The sequence below is a fragment of the Meleagris gallopavo genome, chromosome 6 (genome assembly GCF_000146605.3).
Source record: "Meleagris gallopavo isolate NT-WF06-2002-E0010 breed Aviagen turkey brand Nicholas breeding stock chromosome 6, Turkey_5.1, whole genome shotgun sequence".
Taxonomy (NCBI): Eukaryota; Metazoa; Chordata; class Aves; order Galliformes; family Phasianidae; genus Meleagris; species Meleagris gallopavo.
The window spans coordinates 40,564,269-40,574,546 of NC_015016.2; positions in this window are offsets into that span (position 1 = coordinate 40,564,269).

Genomic DNA, 10,278 nt, shown 5'->3' on the forward strand with positions numbered 1-10,278 from the left:
TTTGCCTTCATTTATTCCATATGGTTTGGGGTCTTTGGGACATGCTGCTGGAATAGCTTTACCCCTTTTGATGAGAATTGAGCTTCTTTATTAAGCCAGAATACAACTGAACCTTGAGCATGATGAAACCAACCAGACTTGTATCATTATGCAGATATCCTAGACCAAATACAGGCACAAAGATATGGGTAATAAGAGGGCTTTGTTTCTCCATAGTTATCATCAGCTGGTCAAAATCACTCTTCCACATTATATGGCTGAGTGCAACCAGCTGGCTGCCCTGCTGTCTGGGGACAACAACCAGGTGGGGACAACATCCTTCTCTGTCACTTTTTCTTCCTGCAGCCTCTTTCTATCTTTATGGGGCTGTCTGTGCAGCTGGGTCACTTCCACAAGAAGTGCTGCTGATCCTGGCAGAGTTAAAGTGGGAGTGTGATTGCACTCTAAGGTGAAAAAAACCTTGTCTTGATAAACACAGTATAATGCAACGTAGAAAAAATAAAAATAAAATAGAGACAAACAACCACAGTCCTGTGAATTTGGGGACTGGCATTCATTTTCAACTGATATTCTTGGAACTAGTTTTGTAACCACCAAAGATCATATCCAGCAAGTCTGTTAGTATAAGAACACAAAAATACTTATTTTTTTCTAACAATCTCCTTTCTTTTTTATGGTCCAAACCAGAGGCCCAAGGCATGAGAAAGAGTTTTTACTGACTTTACTGAGAGAAAGGCATCAATGGCTGTAAGATAAATTTTTTTTTATTTGTTGCAGTAAATTTAGACCAATAATTAGCTTTTCTCTGTGGGAGGGGAAGGCACCCACTGACTGATATGGCTGACTGTGAAAGCAGAGTCACTGTGGTTGGATCCAATTCCATTATTGGTCACACTAATAAAAGCCAAGAGCATAAAAGAGACATATAATGATCAGAGTTTTTAAAGGCAGTCATAATGAAAAAAGATGTGGAGGAAAACTAACCAGGTGGAGTTAAAAACTTCCAGAAACAAATATTGATTTCAAGCCCTTGGGAAAAAAATAAATAAATCACATTTAATGAAAAAACAGTGTCTTTTAAGTACATGGGAGGGAAAGCTTAATAGTCTGCAAAAGAACATCCTCTCTATGAAAATCTATTACTTGGTTAAGAAACGCATGAAAATACTAATACTGTTATCTTCAGAAAATTCTTATGGGTTAATACGGCTCTTTAGGCACAGCCCTACGCAACAAGGCTACTTAAGGACAGCCCTTCATGCTGGGATGGGTTTGTGCCCCTCAGTTGACCCTCTTCAGAAAAGTAAGTTTCTCTCAGCTTGTGACCTGAGTGGGAGGATTCCTGGAACAGGGCTGTTGGAAAGGGCTCTTTATAGCTCTTCTTCCTCCACACTTCCCCAGCTGGCTATACAATACTGGGGTTGAACGCTGTTCATGAAAAGAGAAAAAAGAGGGCACAAGTGTATTTAGAAGCACCCAAGCTCTTTATGTGCTGTGTCTGCATCAACACCAACCCCATCCTTTCTCCATGACCCAATAACATTTAGAGTTTTCACTATGTCCTTTCCAAATGTCACAATATGCCTCTAATTTCAGCTTTGATCACAAGTTAGCTTGAGCTGCCATTGAAGGATGTGGTCGAATCAATTCCCACACCAAACAGTTCAGCACAGCTGAAACTCGAGGGAACACCACATAGAGCAGAGACTTTGTAGTACAGCAGAGAAATCTCTATGTTCCGTCCCGTGACATAGCTGTGCCCAGAATCCTCTACTGAAGTCATGTATGGTTTTAAGGTATATGTAGTACATGGGGCTGGTAGTTGCTTATTTTGAGATAGATTCTGAAACCCTATTCTTGCCCGAAGGAGCCTGGCAAAAATCTTGCAAGGATCCCGCAGAGTGTTTGGCACTGTTCTGAGATGGAATTGTCTTGAAATGTTTCTCCACAGGAGATGGAAGCAGGGGAAAGGACAAAATCTTTGAAAGCACAAGGAATAACTATAATTAAGCAGAGCATTTACTGTCAATGACAAAAGTAACTGAGAAAACAAAACAAAAAAAAGCCTGCTAAGAAAGTTCTCTGCAGTGCAATTACTGTTTAATGCAGTAAAAATGTTTTCAGTATTACGTGTTGAACACAGCCAGTTTATTACCAGTTTTTCAGTGTAGGGTTACATAGTACATAGGGAAAACATTCATTCACCATGCCAGCGTGGTGAAGAAGCACAAATTATTTGTTTTTTTGGCTTATGTGTTGATGAGCCTCTTGTTCATCCTCAGAGTGGAAGGAATGTTCCTCATGTTCCATGTCCTTCAGTGCCACACCTACACTTTTCTTGAACACCTCCAGAGACAGTGACTCAGCACTGTAGGCCAATGTGGTCAGAGCAAACAAGTTTCCTGCTTGCTGCAGGTCTCTGGGCCCAGCACTTCGCCTAGCACCTCTACAGAGTCTGGGCAGGAGCTGCTGGTTGTCCATGACCAAAATGCTGAAATGCACCACAGTTACAGGGAAGACCAAACAAGCAGCTGCTGTAATATGCTGCAAGTTGAATTGATGTTTGCATGCAATCTACCTTATCTACAAATCCACACTACAGCCAGTCCAAGTGTATGCCTCTGTATCATAAATACTGTGCAACTGCTGCTTAGTCCTAGTAGGTATTTGAATGCTCTTCCTAGGAAGTATAGGTTTATTAATATGTGAAGAATATTATTACATATTCCCCAAGGGAACCTCCAGATTCTCCATCTCAAACCTGACCAACAAATCTGCATGGCAAGCAAGGCTCTGTAAGAGTGCAAGTGGATGCAGAGCTGTCAGACCTCACCACAGATGGGATCTGTGCAGCACTGTGGCCAATCCCACGCCATCCCTGTGTCCCCAGCATCAGAAGGGCACATAAGACTTATTACCTGCTATGGTATTATATTAGATGTTAGTTAAATAGTTATCTTTCTTGAAAGTATTAGCAGCTTTTCTGTTGTTTGAAAATGTAGAGCAGACAAAAACTGCCAGCTTAATCATCTGAATACCTGAATGTATTCTGGATCTCTCCATAAGCGCTTAGAGGCTGAAAGCTTTGCTTCTGTTCATTTACCAAGATTGTACAAGACAGCTGCTTTGTTGCAGTGTGACACAGCTATGTCCTCAGAACACCTGAAGTTACCTGTTAACTGCTTATTACATTTAAAAAAAAAAAGAAAGGATGTGAGGTTCTTCAGTGAATAATGAGAAAAAAGAGAAAGTGTACACATCACTCACCTAACCAAATCAGAGGGGAAAATGTAGAGTGTGTTTGCTTCTTCTGGTTAAAGAAATTAAGCGTGGTAATAGAAAAGGCTCCTGTGATCAAGGGCCTGTGGCAGGCCACCTGAAATGGTCCTTCATAGGTCCCACTCACAGAGCAATCCCCCAGTCCCCCAGAACTTTGTCTGGAGAGCCAGGATCCCCCTCCACACCCTTTCCCTGCACTCAGCAGGGGGCATATCTTCCTGCATGACCTTGTACTATGCAAGCTTCTCAGTGTGAGCCAACTGCTACTGCTACTCACAGAGCAACCAAATCACAGAGGGTTCTTACAAGCTTCTTAGGATAAAACCATATCTACCTCTAAGTGTTTATAGCTCAGACAGGAAGAAACCTGCAGTCTGCAGAGTACAGCAAAGGTTTTCTGGAGGAACAAGTGCCCCCTGGCCAAAGCCATCTGGTGTGCTGCAGGGGGACAGATGGGTGATGGTCCTTGGTTTAGCCATGGGACCTTTCATCCAGAGCCCTGCTGCGATGCTGCAGCCCCACACTGGGGCTGTGTTCATTCTGCAGAGGAGCTGTGGGGAGGGGAGCTCAGCACTTGCCAGGGCCCCCCCGCTTGGCAGGATGGGCTTCTGCAGAGAGGTTGAAAGCGTTCGCTGTAATAGCAGGCAAAGCAACTGTTCGGACTTCTCTCCCTCCATCTCCAAATTGTAAAGCCTAAATTGTGTCTCGTTTCCCCTCTTCCGCTGCTCTGAAAAGAAACCCAGCAATCATCGTAACAATGGCTCTTTCTATTTTTGACGAGCCTGAGGAGAAAGCTAAATGGCAGAATTAATGCAAACCCAGCACCAGTCAGAAGAGTTCCTCTGCTTTTTTAATATTAACCAGATTCTGATTAATGTGAGGCAGTCCGTCCCCAGATCTACACAGGGTGCTGAACCACACTGATCGAGCCAACACGCAGCAGCTGTCTTCCTGTTATTTTCACCTCTTTAAAGCCTCCCACCTCCTCTCTCTCAGACACTCATTTGAACTCCGCTTAATTCACGAGTTTAAAAGGAAAAAAAAAAGGGCTCAGATTGATGCTATAAATAATTCACAGCCAGTTTTATCCACCACAGGTGGAAATCAGAGGGGCTGAATCTCTAGCCTTCATATGTTGAAATCAAAGTCATCTATTAGGAGAGGGTGAAATCATATTTCTGGTGTTGCAGGGGACTGGTGTGACACAACCAGCTTACCCTTCACTGGAGATTCAGAGAATGCCTGGGGCTAGAAACTTATGATTGCATGGAGCATCTTCACTTGGAGGTGTGACTAGAGCTAGGACAATGCTTATTGACTAAGGCTGGATTCAATTTGCAACGTCCTAAGACAATTCTTGGATCCCAGACTTTGTTGTCCAGCCCCACATGTGCAGTGCAACAGGATGGCACTTGATGGGTGGCACGCAGCCCACCAGAGCTGGGCTCAGGGAGGGCCAGTGAAAAACTGCAAGGAGAGCCCACTGAAATGATCAGGTCCGCTAGCATAGCTAAGGATTTCTGGCAAAAGCAAAGACAGCTCAGATGGAGTTTTTGTATGAAAACATGATTATAGCTGCATGGCTTGCTCCAGCATGAAACACATCTCATGATTAAACTATAGCTACAGTCAGGAGGTGTGAGATAGCTGTTCTGGCTGTATGAAATGCACAGCAAGGCATATCATGTTTCATTAAAAAAAAGGCCTTATCCTTCCTGAACAAAGAGCAGAACAGTCTTTTATCAATTTCTTTTTGGTCATTTCCTAGCCAAGAAGATCAACTTGTTGGCATATACTTGAAATATAGACAACTCAGGGCGGTGTCCACTGAGTCCCACAAATGCAAGCTGAGTACCAAGCTGCCAAGGCACAGAACTTGCCTTCCCATCATCTGCATGGCTCAAATCCCTCAGAGTATTCTCTTCCAGAAGGCATCATCTCTTCTGCAAGGGAAGCTCCTGTAAAACCATATGTAAAGCAAATGTTTGAAAGCATGGGCCCACCTTCTCCAACTTGCTCTGTGCATCTTAATTAGACAGTGACACTTGTAGCATTGTAGGAAAAAAATGTGGTCAACCCAAAATGAAAAGGAGTGAATTTACTGTGATAATAAAATCTGTAAATGGAGTTTGTCTCCTCCTCTCTCATTTCCCTGGCATGAACACTTATGGGAATGGGGAACTAGGGTTGGATGCAGCTTGCGTTTAACAAGATCCTCCTTTTGCTGCCTGGATTTCACAAGGTCTGTGTGAACATGAGAATAATTATAGTGAAAGACATCAAAAAGCAGCAAACGGTTTCCTTTTATAATAACATAAAATAATTAACTTACATTTTTTGGTTTTCTGGTTCATTTCAAGGCTCAAATCTCTTCTTATGAGTTTCTAACAGCTCCAGTGATGTGGTTTTGCTAAGGTATCAGAAAAAACCTACTAGGTCTTCTTTCTGTAAGAGGCAGTATTGCTGCCTGCTGTGCTGAAGGAATGTGCAGTCCAAGGCATGAACACAGACCACTGATGAAACCCTTAGCACAGCAGTGCAGATTGAGTCTTTCCCTGCTCACAGGGAGCCTTAGGCCTCCATGTTAGACCAGGAGCTGCTGCTCCTGGACCAGCTGAAGTGGCCTGGTTGCCTTCTGCCTGTTCAATGAATACAGTAAATGTGATTGGCTTCTAGCAATCTGTTGGTGGCCCTCGAGACAAGCTGTGGGGCAGTGGAAGCCCTCCACGGGCTGTCTGGAGTGGGAAATAGTTCTGAGCTCCTCATGAAGTCAATACCCAGCAGCAGCTTCACTGCAGGCACAGCGCAGGCAACAGCAACTCCTTCACTTCCTACCTGCATCATCGTAAGCTTTAGCACTGGGCAAGACACAGCCAATCCTGAAGGGGAAAATGAAGGTGAGGAAAAATTTCCAACGAGCATTTAGTTTCCTCCCACCACTGCTAGTGGTGCACACGCTGTAATCAGATGACCTGAAATTTTTCACACTGAAGAATAGCTTGGCTCTACCTTTCTGAATGCTGATTGCAGGTCCCCAAGGACTTGCCTGGCTTTGTTGCTTTGCAGTCTGTGCCATTGCAACTCATCTGAAACCTGTGCTACAGCTGCTCAGCACACAAAGGAGAGCTGAACCGCATTTGTCCATGCAAAGGACGCACACAGGGTCTCCGTGCTTTTGTTAGGGATAACTGATCAGCAAGATAGTTTTGTTTTTTTTTCTCTTTCTTTCTCATAAAGGGCTGGCTGGTTTACAGATGGATTAACTCACTGAAAACCCTAGCACCTGAGCCCTGAGTTCAATTTAATATCGTAGCCTACAGCACTTTGCAGCTACTGCATGCAACCTCATGACAGGAATTACTGAAGGAAGGTCGGAAAGCACTGAATTAATTAACATTAGAGTTAGGTAATTTTCCTGGGTACAAACAAAACTTTTTCAGAGTTGCTTATTTTCCAGCCTAACTCCAATTCCCTGTTGCACATGCACTTCTTGGGACATAATTAATATCATTTAGGGCAGAGACTTCACCAAGGCACTCAGCATCAACTTAGTTGAGTTCCCAAATGGGAAGCACACGTGGTCCCGCAGTCTGGCACATGCCATGCCCTATAGCCACATGTAGCTTTGAGCCCTCTTAGTAAATCTTGCCCTCCCCTTCCCTCTAAGCTGTAGTCACTGTGAAGTCAGCACACTCAGATACTCTCAGCCCACAGGACTTCCCTTGGGTTGGGCTTTGCAGCAGAAAATACAAAAATGTACATTTCTATTCCTAGGAATTTTTTTAAAAGCATGACTTCACAATGAGAAGGCATGAGATTAGTATTATATCTACCTGATAGATTTTAGTTAACTCAGACAATTTGGTTACTTGATACGTGAACCTGTAAAATTTGGAGCTAGATATTACAGGATCCAATCCGTAAACTAAATAACCTCATGGGATTTAAATCTTCCTTTGAATACTCCCACCCTAACCCACAAAAGGCAAAAATGATCAGATCCTGCCCTGTCATTCCCTATTTAAATGGAAAGGAAAACGGAATGAAGCAGAGAGGAAAGCAGGTTAAATCTAAATGTAATTAAATCTATTCTCCAGGTCTCTGCAATGAAGGAGCCAAACATCTGTTCTTTGCAGAACTGGCAAACTTCCACAAGCTGAGATAGTCTGGGTCTCCAGCCCTGGCTGGCTGTTACAGTAAGGTATGGAAAAAAAAAAAAGAAAAAGAGGAGAGAAGAAGAAAGCTTAGTTGTTACTAGGATATTATCACCCTTTAGGATTTTCTCAAGATGTTAATGTCCCCTGTGCTGAGTACGAACTGCCAGCGAGCCGCAGATGTCATCAGTCACAGGCACTGTCAGACACATGTTGAATTCCAAGCAAACTGTCAGAGGATCAGGAGTGGGACTTTTACAGTCCTGTCGCACCACAGACACCAAGCAGCAGAGGTATCATTACATCATTATCATCCAGGCCTGATCAACAATTCCACTGTAGCTAACTTTGGCTATGCATGAGATGCAGAACAAAGTCTCTCCTCTTCCAAACTTCTTCTGTGCACCTCCCCTTCCCCCGTGCATGGCATCTTCTTTCTCCATGTCTTTGTGTCTGCTGCGGTGAGGTCCTGACAGAGCTGGCAGGTCACTGGTGGTAATTTAGTTTGCCATTAAATGAGTGACAGCCACTGCCACAGGGAGGCAAATGGAGACAAATGAGATGAGGGTAGTGGGATAGAGGCTGCCAGATACCTCAGCACAGGCCCTGGGCTTCAGAATGACAGGTCCTTGTGTCCTGCTGGTCCCTGATCAAAGTAATCCCAGTCCCACAGGTGCACAGCACCGCTACAGCAGGCAGCGGATGGCTCAGGACAGCTGAGAGCAGTCACTGAAGACAGGGCCTGACTTCAATTCCTGCCCTTAATCAGGAATCAGAATCTATCTGCAGGTGGCCAGCAGAGGAGACTCAGGAAATAACTCAGTACTCAGATGCTTCTACTAAAGATTGTGTGCCTGAACTTCTCCTTTCAAGGGGTGCTTATCTTATTAGCTGGGTTAAAGCACATTCACCATGAGGTGGGACACCTTCATTCCCAGATCTCCCTCCAGCCTTGCCCTCCCTTCATCTGCCAGCCCTCAGCTCTCCTCCAAACCCCCTCTCTGAGCAGTCTCTGTCTCCAGCACCTCACCACGTGCTTGTCCTCTGTGGTGTGTCACTCAGATCCCACAGGCTTGCAGTTTGCCAAGAGTTAATGTACTTGTGCTCTCTTGCAGCCTCTGCTTACCAGCTTAAACTTAGATGTGTATAACAGCATAGGCTGTGGTTATAAAAATACTTCAGAAACAAAGAGCTGGGCACTAATAATTCATTAGGTTTTCTAAATGTGACTTAATAGATGAAGTCCTTACATACTTATATAACAGCAATTATTTTAACACTGATGTTTGATAACTATGAAATGGTTTTGTCGCCATCTCCCTATGCTTGCAAATCAGCAATTACTTTTAATAATTTGCAATGAAGCTCATTAAGCGATTAGGAGAAGGTGACCAGTCAGAACACTGCCTGCAATGAGGACAGATGACAGTGCCTGATTACTTTTCTGATATAGATGTATTTCAGACAAGAGCAAGTGCTATGTTTGCATCAAAGTACATTGGTAAACATCTGCCAGAGAGGGCTGCACAGTAGGGGAGAGGGCCAGTGCTTTCCTGCCATGCTTTCACTGAAGTTTCAGGAGTCTGTTGACTTTTTTTCTCTCTTCAAAGAATGATGGGAGCAGACTGCTTTCCCAACTGGAGCAGTTTCACTGAACTGTAAACAGACAATGCTTGAAAACCTGTCACTGAGCCTCCTCATCAGAAGCAAGCAAACAGCAATGGAGCTACTGGCTCAGAGCTGGTGAAATAAATAAGCCTTCACTGAGCACCACACCAGCACACAAACACATACACAGCTATAAGAGCTGCTGCACCAGGTGCCTTCCAATGGCACAGAAGCACAAAGCCTGCCCAAAACTCCTTCCAGACTGCATGCACAACAGGGTTGGGTGCAGTCAAGACCAGGTAGGCCCAGCAGTCGTGCCATCGGCCCACAGGCCTGGCAGCCATGCAGTCAGCCCACAGGCACAGTGGCCATGGTTGGGTGAGAAAGAGCTGTAGGACATTTTCAGCACTTTCTCAGCGGGGTGGGTGAAATAGCAGTTTAGATATCAACTGTCAATTTCAGAGAAAATGACTGATTTTTCTCTTTAAGCAGCATCCAGGAAAAGAAGTTTTCTATTGACCTGTGATCAAGAGAAATGAAAGATGAGGGAAGATAAATCAAATCTGCTTCTTGTCTATCTAACTCTTGCTCCATATGCAGTGATAAACTTTCAGGCCTGTGAAATAAAGGAAGAGAAAGGCGGAGTGTTTTTGAGCTGCACAGCATGAGTTAATTCTCTTATCACCTGTTGCCAAATGCTCTCATGCATCTTTGGTACAATGCCAAGCAGATGCATTCAAATTCTTTACAAAACTGAGGCACCAAATCTGCACTTCACACTGTGAGTGAGCAACAACACATTGTTGCTGCATGGAGCAATAATACATTACTGCAGGATTTGGTGAGAATCTGTGTAAAATTGCTTTTGAAGAGGCGACTTGCACAAAAGCCTCTGCTCCAGCAACATTGGTCTTCCATCTTGATCTTCTAGAAATAAAAAAAAGAAAGGTTTACAAAATTACTGTGTCTTGCCTGTGAAAGATGAATCATAGTGCTTTTCAGTAGAGCTGCAGGTTGTCAGGGGACCCTCTTCAAGGTTATTGTTTTGAGCACCTGCAAAAAACACATTTTTTTAAGGCTTTCTACTACTTAGAAAGGAAATGAGAAAGGAGATGAAAATAGACAGATGAAAACTCAACTTAGCTGACTGCAAGCTTCTGTCACCCAGGGAAATGTGAAGCAAATTATATAGCACAAACCAAACAATATGAAATTGGTTTAAACAGATTTTTTTTTT